Source organism: Myxine glutinosa, unplaced genomic scaffold, assembly GCF_964187855.1.
Source record: "Myxine glutinosa unplaced genomic scaffold, kmMyxGlut1.1 SCAFFOLD_471, whole genome shotgun sequence".
In the NCBI taxonomy this organism is placed as follows: Eukaryota; Metazoa; Chordata; class Myxini; order Myxiniformes; family Myxinidae; genus Myxine; species Myxine glutinosa.
Window position 1 is genome coordinate 171,562 of NW_027616568.1, and position 14,119 is coordinate 185,680.

At 41.5% G+C, this 14,119-nt stretch overlaps 1 protein-coding gene across 2 annotated transcripts in view; it reads left to right on the forward strand.

Annotated features, from left to right (window-relative positions):
- The first annotated feature begins 2,667 nt into the window (after nt 1–2,667).
- LOC137412470 (E3 ubiquitin-protein ligase TRIM7-like) overlaps nt 2,668–14,119 on the forward strand; it is a 58,979-nt gene continuing 47,527 nt past the window's right edge. Inside the window, exons 1-2 of one of the 2 annotated variants that reach the window (XM_078768786.1) lie at nt 2,668–2,704; nt 4,031–4,056. The gene's annotated coding sequence lies outside the window, so the exon portion shown is untranslated. Of the gene's footprint in view, nt 2,705–4,030; nt 4,057–10,177; nt 10,269–14,119 lie in introns of those variants that run through there. The other variant, XM_078768785.1, reaches the window with a different exon arrangement.

A 14,119-nucleotide genomic window follows, 5' to 3' on the forward strand; every position in this document is an offset into this window, starting at 1 on the left:
AAGGCAAATGTATGTATGTACACACAAAATTCCCCCTATCTCCCCTCACCCATCTCCCCGGTGCCAGAGAGAATGGGGAGACAACTTGCGATTTTTGCCTGTCCACAGAAAATAGTTGAGCCGCACTGCAGCATATTTAATTATTTGGCATGGGGCGGTGTACTTTGAATGGATGTGTACTTGTTTTATATTTTTTTGCAAGTATCTGGATCACTCCGGTTTGTGTATGTGTGTGTGTGTGTGTGTGTGTGTGTGTGTGTGTGTGTGTGTGTGTGTTTGTTTGTGTGTGTGTGTGTGTGTGTGTGTGTGTGTGTGTGTGTGTTTGTCTGTCTGCTCATTTATACTTGCCTCCAGGTTACAGTTTTTAACCGATCTTCACGAAATTTCACCAAATCGTAGAGTTCGTGGACGACAAATTCCTATATCTTTTTGAGGTCAAAAGGTCAACCACTTTTTTCGAATTTCTAAAATCCTCAATTTTCATCCGATTGACTTGAAATTTGAATACGATTTACATATCGGCGAACTGAATTCAACCACCATCTATTTTTGAGATCAGCATAGGCGAAAAGGTCAACATAGGCCAAAGGTCAACAACCATTTCAAATTTCTAAAATCCTAAATTTTCATCTGATTGACTTGAAATTTGAATAGGATTTACATATCAGCCAACTGAATTCAACTACCAACTATTTTTGAGATCAGCTTAGGCCAAAAGGTCAACATGGGCCAAAGGTCAACCACTTTTTTTGAATTTCTAAAACCCTCAATTTTGATCCAATTGACTTGAAATATGAATGGGATTTACATATCTGTGAACTTAATTCAACCAACAACTATTTGAGGTCCAAATGGGTCACAAGGTCAACATAGGCCAAAGGTCAACCACTTTTTTCAAATTTGTGAAATCCTCAATTTTCATCCGATTGACTTGAAATTTGAAAAGGATTTTCATATCAGCTTACTGAAAGAAAGCACCAACTATTTTTGAGGTCAACATAGGCCAAAATGTCAACATAGGCCGAATTTCTAAAATTGTCACTTTTCATCCGATTAACTTAAACTTTGAAGACGATTTGCATATCAGGTCACAGAATTCAACCAATAATTATTTTTCAGGTCAAAAGGATGCTCCACTGTGTGCCATGCTACTTTGGTCTGTTTTGCCAAGTGTCAATCTTTGAGTGATTTTTCATTACTTGGCAAAAAAAAAAAAATTATTTGCAAGTTTGTTGATCACTGCGGTTTGTGTGTTTGTTTGTTTGTCTGTCCGCTCATTTATACCTGCCTCCAGGTCACAATTTTAAACCGATCTTCACGAAACTTCACCAAATGGTAGAGTTTGTGTTCCGACAAAATGCTATATATTTTTGAAGTCAAAAGGTCAAAAGGTCAACATAGGCCAAAGTCAGCCTTTTTTTTTTCTAATTACCAAAATCCTCAATTTTAATCCGTTTGACTTGAAATTTGAATAGGATTTACATATTGGTAAAGTGAATTCAACCACCAACTATTTCTGTGATAAGCATAGGCCAAAAGGTCAACATAGGCCAAAGGTCAACCACTTTTTTTTGAATTTCTAAACTCCTGAATTTTCATACAATTGACTTGAAATGTGAAAAGGATTTGCACATCAGCTAACTGAATTCAACCAACAACTATTTTTAGATCAGCGTAGTCCAAAAGGTCAACATTGGCCAAAGGTCAACCACTTTTTTATAATCTCTAAAATCCTCAATTTTCATCCGATTGACTTGGAATTTGAATGTGATTTTCATATCAGCTAACTGAATTCAACTACCAACAATTTTGAGATCAGCGTAGGCTAAAAGGTCAACATAAGCCAAAGGTCAACCACTTCTTTTTCATTTTTCTAAAATCCTCAATTTTCATCCAATTGACTTTTTTGTTCGTCATGCGTATGCGACTCTGCCTGCAAAGTTTGGCCTCGATCTGTTCAGTCGTCTTGGAGAAAATTTGATTATAGTGGTTTTAAGGGTTTTCACTCAAAACAAAATGGCGTCCGAACCACGGGACCTACGACGTCATTTTAATTTTATGTCTGTATAAATGTATACCGAGAAGATGCTGAAGAAATTTCATCCTGATCGGATAAAGTTTTTTACTTGTCGAGTTATGACGTCATAACGGCGGAACCTATGACGTCATCATTCACCTATGTTATTCCGCATGGAGAGTTCTTTGCAATGAGACCTGTTTCAATTATTTCTGTGCAGCGGTTTTTTGAGATATCGAGCTGCAAAGTTTTTTGGTTTTTCCAAGATGGCGCCCGTACCACGTGACCTATGACGTCATAATATCCACTAAAATATTATACAGGAGGGCGCCCTCCGATGGTGGAAATTTCAGGTCAATCGGACAAACGATTGCCGAGAAAATGAATTTTTAAATGCAGACACGCACGTACGTATGTACGCACGAACCCGGATGCTTAACCCTGCGTTTCGCTTCGCAAGGACAGGGTAAAGATGACGTGGAATTTCCACAAGTGTTTGTTAAAGAATGAAGTGAAAGGTGAGAGAGAGTATGTGATGGACTTGAAAACTGTAAGATCGAATAGTCACTGCAAGTAAATGACGTCATGCATTCTTCCGAAATGACATAACAAAACGTATAAACCTGCTTTGCTTCCTGGTTGGTTGTCTGATCGTGGTCCAGATTGAACGCATCTTCGTCACGAGAGGTAAGGGATATATGGTTGTGTTACTGTATTGTGAAATAAATAGCAAATTATGTTTTGTTTTAATTTGAAATGTTGATAACCATGTTTGTTGCATCATAAAGGAGAAGATACATTTAAAAATAATTATGACCACATTATTTAAATATTTTTTTCCAGAGTCTTTTTGAAAAGATCTTTTTTCCAAGTGTATCAAGGAAATAATCCACAAAGTTGGGAATGTCGAACTCGGTGGTGTAATGGAGCGTCGGCTCTGAGTCTGGGAGGTGGGAAGTTCAACCCCGTCCGAGTCATACAAAGAGTTTATAATTGGTACGAGCTGCTTCCTTGCTTGGCGCTCAGCATTTAAAAGGATAGAGCATGGACAACGTTGGGAAGGCAATGGCAAACCACCCAGGATACACGAGCTGCTTCCTTTCTTGACGTTCAGCATTTAAAAGGATAGAGCATGGACAACGCTGGGAAGGCAATGGCAAACCACCCAGGATACACCTGGCCAAGAATCTGTCCCGGCATCACCCAATCACCCATGCTCTGTAAAACGTGTGGGACACAAATCAAAAAAGTGGGAAATCTTACATTGGTGTAAATCCGTGTAAAGATTGATTAACATCTGATTCCTCACACAAGAAAGTTCATAATTGGTTGGAAACAACGACTGGAGTGTGTGAGGGTGTGTGAGGGTGTGTGAGCGTGTGTGAGGGTGTGTGAGGGTGTGAGACAGTGTTGTTAAACTATGTAAGTGGCAATGGGAGTTTTTCTGGTTTTCCTTGTTTGTGTTTCTTTTTTTAAATTTATTTTTCCATTTGGTTCCTGAGGCTGATTTATAACTCACTGTTTATGCCAAATGTCTCCTTCACTCAACTTGTATGTGAGGATCACACAATGCCTAACACAAGGAATTGCAACAAAGGAGGAGGCCTTGAGGCCCATGAAGCCTGCACAATCGTGCCAATATCCTTGTACCACTCGACCTATCTACCACTTCATTTGGTTGTTGCCACAGTAGTCGTTCATTTGGTTGTTGTGGACAACAACACAGAACTAATGGAGGTCACGATCTATTTCCAACCTGGGGGAATGCCACTTGTTTTCCAGCTCTCTGAGTTTTTGTTTCTCACACTTCATTTAGTGAAAATACCAAAGAGTGTGCGAACGAATCTTCACAGATTGTGACGTGGCAGGTACATGGACGTTCAACAAGGTGCTAAGAACATATTTGTAGCGGTCAGCATGGTCATTAACACTGCTAGTGAAAGCTGCAGTGAGATCTCTGTTCATTTTATCTCTTGCAAATAATACTCTGTTCATTGCCCTCATGTTTCGCAGGACACATTGATGAACAATGAACTGAGGTTTGTGCAAATATATGTCACAAGTAATCCCAGAAACGTCCGAAATACCTGGAATGACTTGAAGGTCAGAAAATATTTTCCTGTGGGTGTTGCAGCAAAATACCTTCGATTCGCCTCCAGTCTCGCTTTCATCACGAACCAATCTCCTTGTGCTATTAATCAAAACATCCAAACTTCGTGTAACCTCTTATGTACTTAATAATGCCTGTTATTATGTTTAACATTGGCCATATACTTATCATATCTCCCACATAAAGCACAATGTCAGTTTGTGTGTTTGTGCAGATGTCTGTTCCCCTTCATAAGGGAAGCTTGTAAAGCCCAATCTTTTAACACGAATGTGTGTTCACTGGGGTCTATTTTTGAAGAGAAAACAAACTCGCAAAGCATTTTCCATCAAAGAGTAATTATGTCTCTTCTCCAAGAATTGTAGACGGTGGCCTCAACACTGGGGCTCAATGGCGGTGTACAAAAGTGTTATTTTAAACAATAAATACAAGGCGTGCAGAGCTAAAAGAATGTTCATTTACGTCCGTATTGTGATGAAACGAAACGCTTAACCAGGAAAACTCCGAGCATGAGCTTTTATTCACTTGAATGCAACTCATCTACAAAGAGAACACAAAAGCTGATAAGCAAGCATCCCAGAGCACCTTCATTAACATTACGGCATTACAGGGATATTCGCAAATATATAAAGCGCGTCCTTTAGCAATCTTACCAACTTGAAGGCACAGAACAGCTGAATGAAACCCCCTTAAGCACAGGTGGTATGATGAATCCCCCCACCACCCCCCCTCCCCCGTGTGGTGGACACAGGAATAGCATCATGAGTAGTGCCGGTGCGTGATAGGCCATTACTCAGATGGAACCAATGATTCACGACATGTATGATGTTTAATACGTAAAAAGATGCAAGAACACCTTGACACTAGGCCGAGGCTTCAGACTTTGGCACACTCATGAGGCTGTACCGTTGAATAAACTGTTCCAACCCATTATTTTTGATGGGCTTTTATACTCGTACATAATAAATCCCTTCTGCTTTTCATTGATAGCATTCGTTCCCTCCCTGCTCCACCATCCTGTTCTCTCTGCCTCTGGATTATACTTAACACCATCCATATTTGCTCTTTGAAGGTTGCCCTTTTCTCTGAAGCTAACTTACCTCGAGTTAGCTTCTCCAAATCAACAGGTACCCAGCTCTCTCCTCATTCCCTGAAAGTTTGCCTTCCTTAAATCCAACAGCCCGAGTCTACTATCCTGAACTCCAACACTGAACAGTATAGTTACATACACCATGTTGTGGTTACTTTTCATCAAATGATCTCCTCCCTCCTCCTTTATATTTTTTATATTCATGGTCAAGGCTCGTGGAAGGGCAAGAACACTGAACGGATCATGATGCAACAGAACAAAAAGAAGAGTAGAAAGAGGGGGGATACACAAACAGCAGGGTTGAAGGATAAAATAGAAAGAGACTTGGACAAATACTGGGAAGTGGGGAGCAAAGAGGGAGTCGGGGAGGGTGCATGGGGTGGACAAGATGGATAGTAAAAGTCTTTTTGGTTTTTGAAGCAAGCTGGGGGACTGGTATAACATTAAAGAGACAGAAAAGCCAAAATTGAGAGGATTGGGGAGAGGGGGGAGGGGTGGGAAGGCACCTCAAAAACGAGATGATTTTGCTCCCAGCGATCCAATATGTAGGCCTGAGCTACATGAAAACCAATTCGACATTACAGACAGGAAGGTACGATTTACCACGAGAAAGATTGATGAAAACACAAACAGCAAAGCAGGGATGAAAATATCACAGAAAAACACGACAGTTACAGTTTGGAAATCTTCGTGTTGATTGAGGGGGAAGGAGCAGCCGCAAATTTAACTGAGATGTCGGGCAATCTCAAGCTGGAAAATAACTTCTACCTCCTCCATAATGTTGGAATGGGAATATGGGATCATTATATTATGACCCAAGACTTTACAGACAAAAAAAAGATGTCGAAATCCTGTAACTTACTTGATGTAGACAAATTTATCTGAAAGGTCATCCCACAAAGTAGTTCAAATAATATGCACAAAACAGTTCTTAAATATTTTCGTTGCTGCAACTACAAACCGTATGATAATTTGTCCTTGCTTCTAAAAAGTAAAAAGTAGCAACGATGAATTGATTTGATTTTAGTGAAAATCCAGATCTGGATCCAGATCTGAGAATGTTTCCAGTGATTCTTCACCACTGAGTGAAAGGGGCAAAATCCATATGGAGCATGGTATCGCAAAACAATAAGGATGGATTTGGACAGGTTGAGTGTTTGTCAAAGACGCATCGAGACAATTTTGGTGAAAATCCAGATCTGGGTTCGAGAATTTTCTGAAGGATTCTTCACCATTGAGAGATGTACCCAAAATGACATATTGCGCACTGTAACATGATGTTTCACAAAGTTGTGGACAGATTATAACAAAACTTGGTGGAAGAATGTGGTAGGTGGCAATAACGAGCCAATTAGATTTTGGTTCAGGTTCAGATGCAGATCCGGCCTCTCAATGGAATACAAAACACAAACTTTTCAGCCTGGCGGAGGTGTGCACTCCACCGAGAGCCGTTCTAGTTCCTCCACCACCGAAGGGGGAAGGAGATTGTTTTCACCCCTATCTGTCTGTCTGTCAATGAGCACGATATTTCAAGAAGGAATGGACGGAATGAGACAAAACTTGCTGGACAGGTTGCGTGTGTGACAAGGACGAATTGATGAGATTTTGATTAAGATCTGGATCCGAGAAGTTTTTGAGCGATTCTTCTCTATTTAATGTTAAGGCCAAAAACCATGGACAGAATGATGCCTCAAAAAAGTTATGGATGCATGCATTCCAAGTAATGCTCGGGAAAAGTTCATATACAGTAAAGGGGTACCAGTTCCCTTGATTGTACCATATCAAATAGCTTATTGTATGGAAATCAAGGGAGGCGAAATGTGTGGGATCGTTTCTCTGGATGCAACTTTAACATGGCGGCTGAAAATTCGTTTCTTGGCTTCAACTAGATGAAATTGCCTGCAAATTGCAGAAGTAAATGCTTTGTACGTTGAGATAATATGTTGCAAGTTTCAGCAATGAGTAAACATTGAAGGCACAGAACTATTTGAATCCACTCAATGAGTTGGGTGTTAAGTATTCTTGAATTCAGTTAAGAAAACCCCCAAATTCACGATGGTGTCCGTCCGTCCATCCGCCTGTCTGCCCAAAATGTGTTGTCGCTCATATCTCAAAGGCTATACATTGAAACAAGCTGAAACAGGGTCTGGCGAATAAGGTGGATGAGGATGTCACTCAAAATGCAGGTCCTCGATTGTTGCAGCTGTAATGCGGGCAGTATGGGGCTGAGAATTGTCATGCTGGAGTAAAACACCAGTCGTGAGTAGTCCAAGACGTTTTGATCTGATTGCTGGTTTCAGATGATTTTTAAGGAGGTCCCAGTATGATGCACTGGTGACCGTGGTCCCTCTGGGCATGTAACGCCCGACAAGTGGACGTCGGCTATCCCAAAAGAGCATCAGCATCACTTTTCCAGTGAACGGCTGTGTGCGGAATTTTTTTGGCTACTGTGAAGTTGAATGGCACCACTCCTTGCTTGCCCTCTTCGTTTCTGGCTGAAAGTAGTGGACCCAGCTTTCATCCCCAGTCACTACACGCTGTAAAGCGTTGCCTTCTGTTTCATAACGTCGCAGAAGTTCTTCACATGCGTCCACTCGTCGTTCTTTCAGTTCGGGTGTGAGTTGGCTGGACACCCATCTTGCAGACTCTTTGCTGAACCCAAGCACGTTGTGAATGATATGGTATGCTGAACCATGGCTAATGTTCAATTCGGAGACCACTTCATCCAGCGTAATGCGACGGTTTTCCCTTAGAACGTGCTCAACTCCTGCAACCAATACCGGTGTGTTGGCTGTGTGAGGCCGGCCCGAGCGAGCAGCGTCTGCCACACTGGAAACTCCACTTTTAAACCTCCTGTCCCAGTCGTACACCTGCTGCAGCAAGCCCCCTCTTAACACTATTTTACCCATCACGATGGCATCAGTGGGTTAGGTAGTTGGTAGTAGGTAGGTGTAGTCGGTACCATACCGAGTAAGACTTGGTAAAAGAGAAGAGCAGACAGTCCTCCCCAATACCTACCAACAATAAATGTCACAAGAAGCTGAAGGAAGTAACTATACGATGTGCTAGCTTAGGGCCTATTTTAAGAAATTTTAACTGCCCTTAATATACGTTTTCACAGTATTTGTGTAGTCTTCTAACTTCAGTCGCTGGCAGGGCTGGTTCTCTCCGGGCACTGCCTCTTCCTCCACCAGAAGAAGTTAGCTTGCAGTAAGATCAGTGCTGACAGATCAGACGATAGCGCCGTTATTTCTAAAAAATAATTCTTCGGCAATTTTAGAATATTTGACGCCGTTTTCACCCTCCGAAATGCGTAATAAGATTTAATAAATGTTTTTTTCAAATGCTCGAATCTCATTGGTTCCGGTGTTTGGTGACGATTTTCGTTGAAGATAACCAGGCCCATGCGGGCCCGGGGAACGACGTTGGTCTTAACGTATTTTAATTACAAATTAGAGGTGCATTAGATTGTGAATCAAAGAAAGACGGGTGAAACAAACTCCAATTGAACTTTTTCGCAATTGTTTTATGCAAACTTCCGCATCCCGTCGATGGCGGCCTCCATTGCGTGATTTGGTTTTAGAAATATTTTTTCAAATGCTCGAATCTCATTGGTTCCGGTGTTTGGTGACGCTTTTCGTTGAAGATAACCAGGCCCGTGCGGGCCGAGGTTGGTCTTAAAGTATTTTAATAATAAATTAGAGGTGCATAAGATTGTGAATCAAACAAAGACGGGTGAAAGAAACTCCTATTGAACGTTTTTCAATTTGTTATGCATACTTCCGCATCCGCAGGATGGCGGCCTCCATTGCGCTTCAGAATTCTCAAGCGAAGGCATAATCTGGTTTTCGACATAATACGTACGCGTTTATTGACAACACCGGCTTCGCCGGCTATATCGTTAGTTTTTTTTTATTGGAAACGGACTTGGAAAAACACCGCGATAAAGCTAACTTACCACGGATATAGGCCTACACCTCAACTTGCAACCCCGTTGACGGCAATGGTGGGGAAAACCTGCTCGGGGGAGAAAACCCCCTTGGAGAGGGGGACAAATGAATGCGATAACCCTTACTCATCCTGTCAAGTTTGGTTGAGATTGAATAAGTAATGACGAAATATATTGCGGTCAATCGTTCATCAGTCAGACAGACACCAAAAGGCGTATTTTAGTATGATGATGGGGAAGATGATACACCTTTACTATCTCCATTATCAACATACAACTTGATTTATTTATTTATTAAATACACTTATAACATCTCCACAACCAACACACAACTTTGAATTACTTATTTACTAAGTACACTTTTACCATCTCCACGACCAAAACACAACATTGAATTACTTATTTACTAAATACACTTTTGCCATCTCCTTGACCAAAGCACAACTTTGAATTACTTATTTACTAAATGCACTTCCACCATCTCCATGACCAGCATACAACTTTGAATTACTACTTTACGAAATACACCTTAACCATCTCCACTGCTAACACAAAACTTTAAACTGCTGTATATATTTATTTATATCCCCATTCCTATGTCCACTGTGTACTTACATTAATTTAGTTGTTTAGGTGGTGATTTACATGTAAAATCTACACGTCCCATTTTAAGGTGTGGTTGGGGGGTGTGTTCTATGTGGATTTGCATTCTTGCTCATTTTATTTTCCCTCATTCTACCTTTTAATTTATTATTACCTTTAAATGATAAAATCGACATCGTTCAGGAGAAACTGAGAATGAGACTGAGAAAAGAGAGGAATGAGTCAATTGATGTCACAACCATCTTTTCTCCATCTTTGTTACTTTAGACAGGGAAAACAACTTCAAAGGATGATGTGTAATTTCCACAAGTGTTTATTTATGATAGAACCAAGTGGCTGAGAGTTTGTGGTGGACTTGAAAACCGGAATAACATTGAATAGTCACTGCAAGTAAATGACGTCAATGCATTCCCACGTGACGTAACAAAACTGAAATACCTGTTTTGCTTCCTGGTTGGTTATCTGATCGTCGTGCAGTTTAAAAGCAGCTTCGTTACGAGAGGTAAGGGGTTACTTTAAGGTTACTGGATTGTGAAATAAATAACAAATTATGTTTTGTTTTAATTTGAAATGTTGACAACCATGTTTGTTGTATCACAAAGGAGGAGATACATTCATAAATATTTTTTTCCAGGAGTCTTTTCAAAAAGATTTTTTCCCAAGTGTATCAAGTAAATAATCCACTGGTGGGGAATGTCAAACCTGGTGGTTTAATGGAGCGTCTTCTTTGAGCCTGGGAGGGTCGGAGATACAAACCCCATCCGAGTCATACAATGACTTTTTTATAAATGGTACGAGCTGCTTCCTTGCTTGGTGCCCAGTATTTAAAAGGATAGAGCATGAACAAGCAACGCTAGGAAGTCAATGGCAAACCACCCAGTTTAACCTTTGCCAATAATCGGTTTCGGCATCACCGACACTGCAGAGTATGGGACACAAATCAAAAAAGAACATCGAGTATAAAAAGTGAGAAATCTTACATTGGTCACTACACACTGGCGAGGCTCTGACTTGTTCAAAGCTCCATCTTGATTTATGTTTGAGTCAGGGACCCAGAGTCCTTGGGAGGAGAAGGGGAATTGCTAGATTGCTATCACAATTTTGGCCTGGAGAAAGGTACACCTCAAGATACACACTTCAAACAACTCTCCCAATAATACAATCCATTTGGGCAATTTTTTATTCAGGAGTACAATAGGATTGTGAAAACATGTCACTGAGTATGAATCCTCACAGCAGGTGAGGCCTGATGGGATCCCAGTCCGTTTGATTTGTGAATTTGCTTGTGAATTCAGTACCCCATTAACGATATTGTTACATTTGTGGGGGTAGGGAAGGAATACCACAGTGGAGTTCAGATCGTATAGGTTTTAGCATGGACCGTGTACGCAAAGAAGAAGAACCTTGATAGAATAGGAAAGGAACCTGTCAGGTTAAGAGTGTTTGCATGTCACCACACGGAGGGTGGTTTTGTGTTAACTATATAGGGCTTAAGGATAATTCCCAGTATGTAATTGCCTCCTGTGATTTTCCCTTCTGTTTTTTACAAGTAAAAAGGCCGGCCATAAAAACCCTGGTTCACCAACAACAACAATAACAACAACGGCCATTAAGCCGACATTGCCAACAGAAAGACGAACATTCCCGAACGACTGCTAGATTCTGCCTGCAAGGGATCATGACCGATCGGCCACACCACGAAGTTCGTCGTTGGTCAAGAGCATATAGAATGATTTAATGGCGCATGGGGATTGGTCGGGGAGTGACTTCAGCGATGAAAAAAGGAGGGTGTGTCCCTGCCCCTCTCTCCCTCTTTGGTGCTGGCTTCGTGGTGGGTGGTTGCGTTTTCTCATGTGTGCTTGAGGAGAACTGCTTGGAGCCGAGAAAACCTTGCAGCGTTGAAGCCAGGGGTGTTGTTTTGACTCGGAACTCTTCCAGGGAGCAAAGGACCGGGTGGTTCTGGCTGGGCCTGGATCGAGCGGGGGAACGTTTGGTTGCCTGCTGCATGGCTCGGTGTGCTGGTGTGTTTGACCGCCCCATTGTTTGGGCGCTTTGATGCGCGGTCCTCTCGTAGACTGACCCCACCCAAGTGCTCAACGAGGCCAGAGCTGAGTGCCAAATAAAAGAGGGGATTTTCTTTTTATTTTCTTTCATCATTCCCCTGTCTATATTCAAGTCTGAGTAGAGACGTCTCAAATTACAATATTCGTTTTTACCTCACCTTTCATTCCTATCATATTGCACTTATTTTCATTAAACCATTATTTATTGTATTTCTTTGTCATGCCTGTGTGTTCGTTTCTTTGTTTGTGGGGTTCGGATAACCCCCCTCGTGCTGATCGGCCCAGGTAAGGACCTCGTGACCTTCGGTTCCACGCACACCATAAAAGGAACTGACATTAATTTGGTTGGACGTCTCGGGAGTAGCAACGATCGGCCACCCATCATCTTGAGGTGTTTACCCCGGTGACGCGACAATATCTTAAATTCTTCATTCAAAGAGGAAACTTTTCCAGCACAGTGGAAAAAAGCAATTGTTGTCCCAATCCCGAAGACATCTAGGCCAGTTTGAAACCAATATCGTTGACTGATCACTTTGCCAAATTAGCTGAAACCTTTTCAACATGATGCATACTCAGTGACATTAAGGACAATGTTGACATCAAACAGTTTAGTAACCGAGCAGATTATTCCACCTCACACTTCCTTGTTAAGTGTTTTCATTAATTAACTTGTTAATTGTTAACAATCTATGTGAGCATGCTGACAAACAGCTAAGTCACAGCTCGGTGGTTGTAAAAGATTTCTCTAAAGCTTTTGATATAATATGTACAATGTGGTTGTAACATCCTTAATTCAAATGGGTGTCGGGGCCTGCCTTATTTTTCTGGATATGAGGTTTCTTGGATAAAAGAGTTCGATATGTTAGATACAAGGGTACCTTGTCTGTAAATCAAATCCTTGCATGAAAGGGTACCACAGGGTACCAAATTGGGCCCTCTCTGTTGTTTGGCTCAAATCAATGATGCAACGACTCAGCTTGAGGACTATGCTCATATTTTAACCTTCAAGTATGTTGATGACATGATATTGTTTGAGGATTCAAGGGGCAGGAACCTAATGTGGCACTACAATCTGCCTTGAATGTTTTTACTCAATGGGCAATTAAAATAACATGAATTTGAGCACTGATAAGTGTGTGCTTATGGAAGTTTGTTTCATGAAGCAACCTCCACCAAAGCCTCAATTTACTTTCCAAGCGACTTTACTGCAGATGTTTGATCATATGAAAATACTGGGTATTGTCATCTGATCTGATCTGGAGTGGAATCTTCACATTAGCAATATTGTCACCAGGGCAAATGGAAAGTTGTTTATTTTGAAGACGCTGAAAATGTTTAACTTAGCTGTGGAAGATTTTTGATTTGAAATTTTTTAGAGTATGCTGTGCCAGTTTGGAATGCTGGTCTCACAAACCGCCAAGATAACGAACTGGAACAGTTTCAGAAAAGGGCTCTCCGAATCATTCTAGGACAATCATACAATCATATAATCAGGCCCTTCAGTTTTGTGATATTCCACCCTTGAAACAACGTAGGTTTGAAACTTGTCTGAGATTTTCAGGCCAATTACTAACATCTAATGAGTTTAGACATTGGTTTCCAGACCTCAGGCAGGACAGGACACAATATTCTCTCAGAAATTCATCTCAACTCTCACAAATCACATGTAAAACCTAAAAGTACAAAAACAGTGCTGTGCCATACTTTAATATTGTTGCGGATCTCCAACGTCGGCTTCCCCCTTATCAAGGGGGGATTAATCCCCTTGTCTTTTTACTAGCCGACATGATCCGGGGCTATCACGTTCCTTCCGGTCGGTGTTAAATAGGGTTGTAAGCCGAATTAGTCTTATTACCGAAGTACTAACACCGGCCGTGAAGCAAGGAAATAACCCCACCCGAACCACGGTTTCAGTGGACATGCCGAGCGATAGCGAGCTGCGATTCGGGCCGTTAACGGGAACTAACCTGATTGGAGCGGTTCCTGATCATGCCACGCTTACCCAATGGAGAAATCACTAAGACGGTCGAATTAAGAGGAAAACAGGAAGAACAAGGAATTTATTACACACTTTGTACAAATAAGAAGAGGAAGAGAAGAAGAAATGTACAGTGAAGAGGAAGAAGCAGATACACATGGCAGCCTTATACAGTCTTATACTTATCCCCTGGACATGGGCCCGTTCGCACTCAGACTCATTCTCAGACTCACTCACACGGGGTTGTAGATGGTCGGGTTGAGGGTCCACCGATGGCGTCCACAGCTCGCTCCTTTCCCCGACTCGTACCAC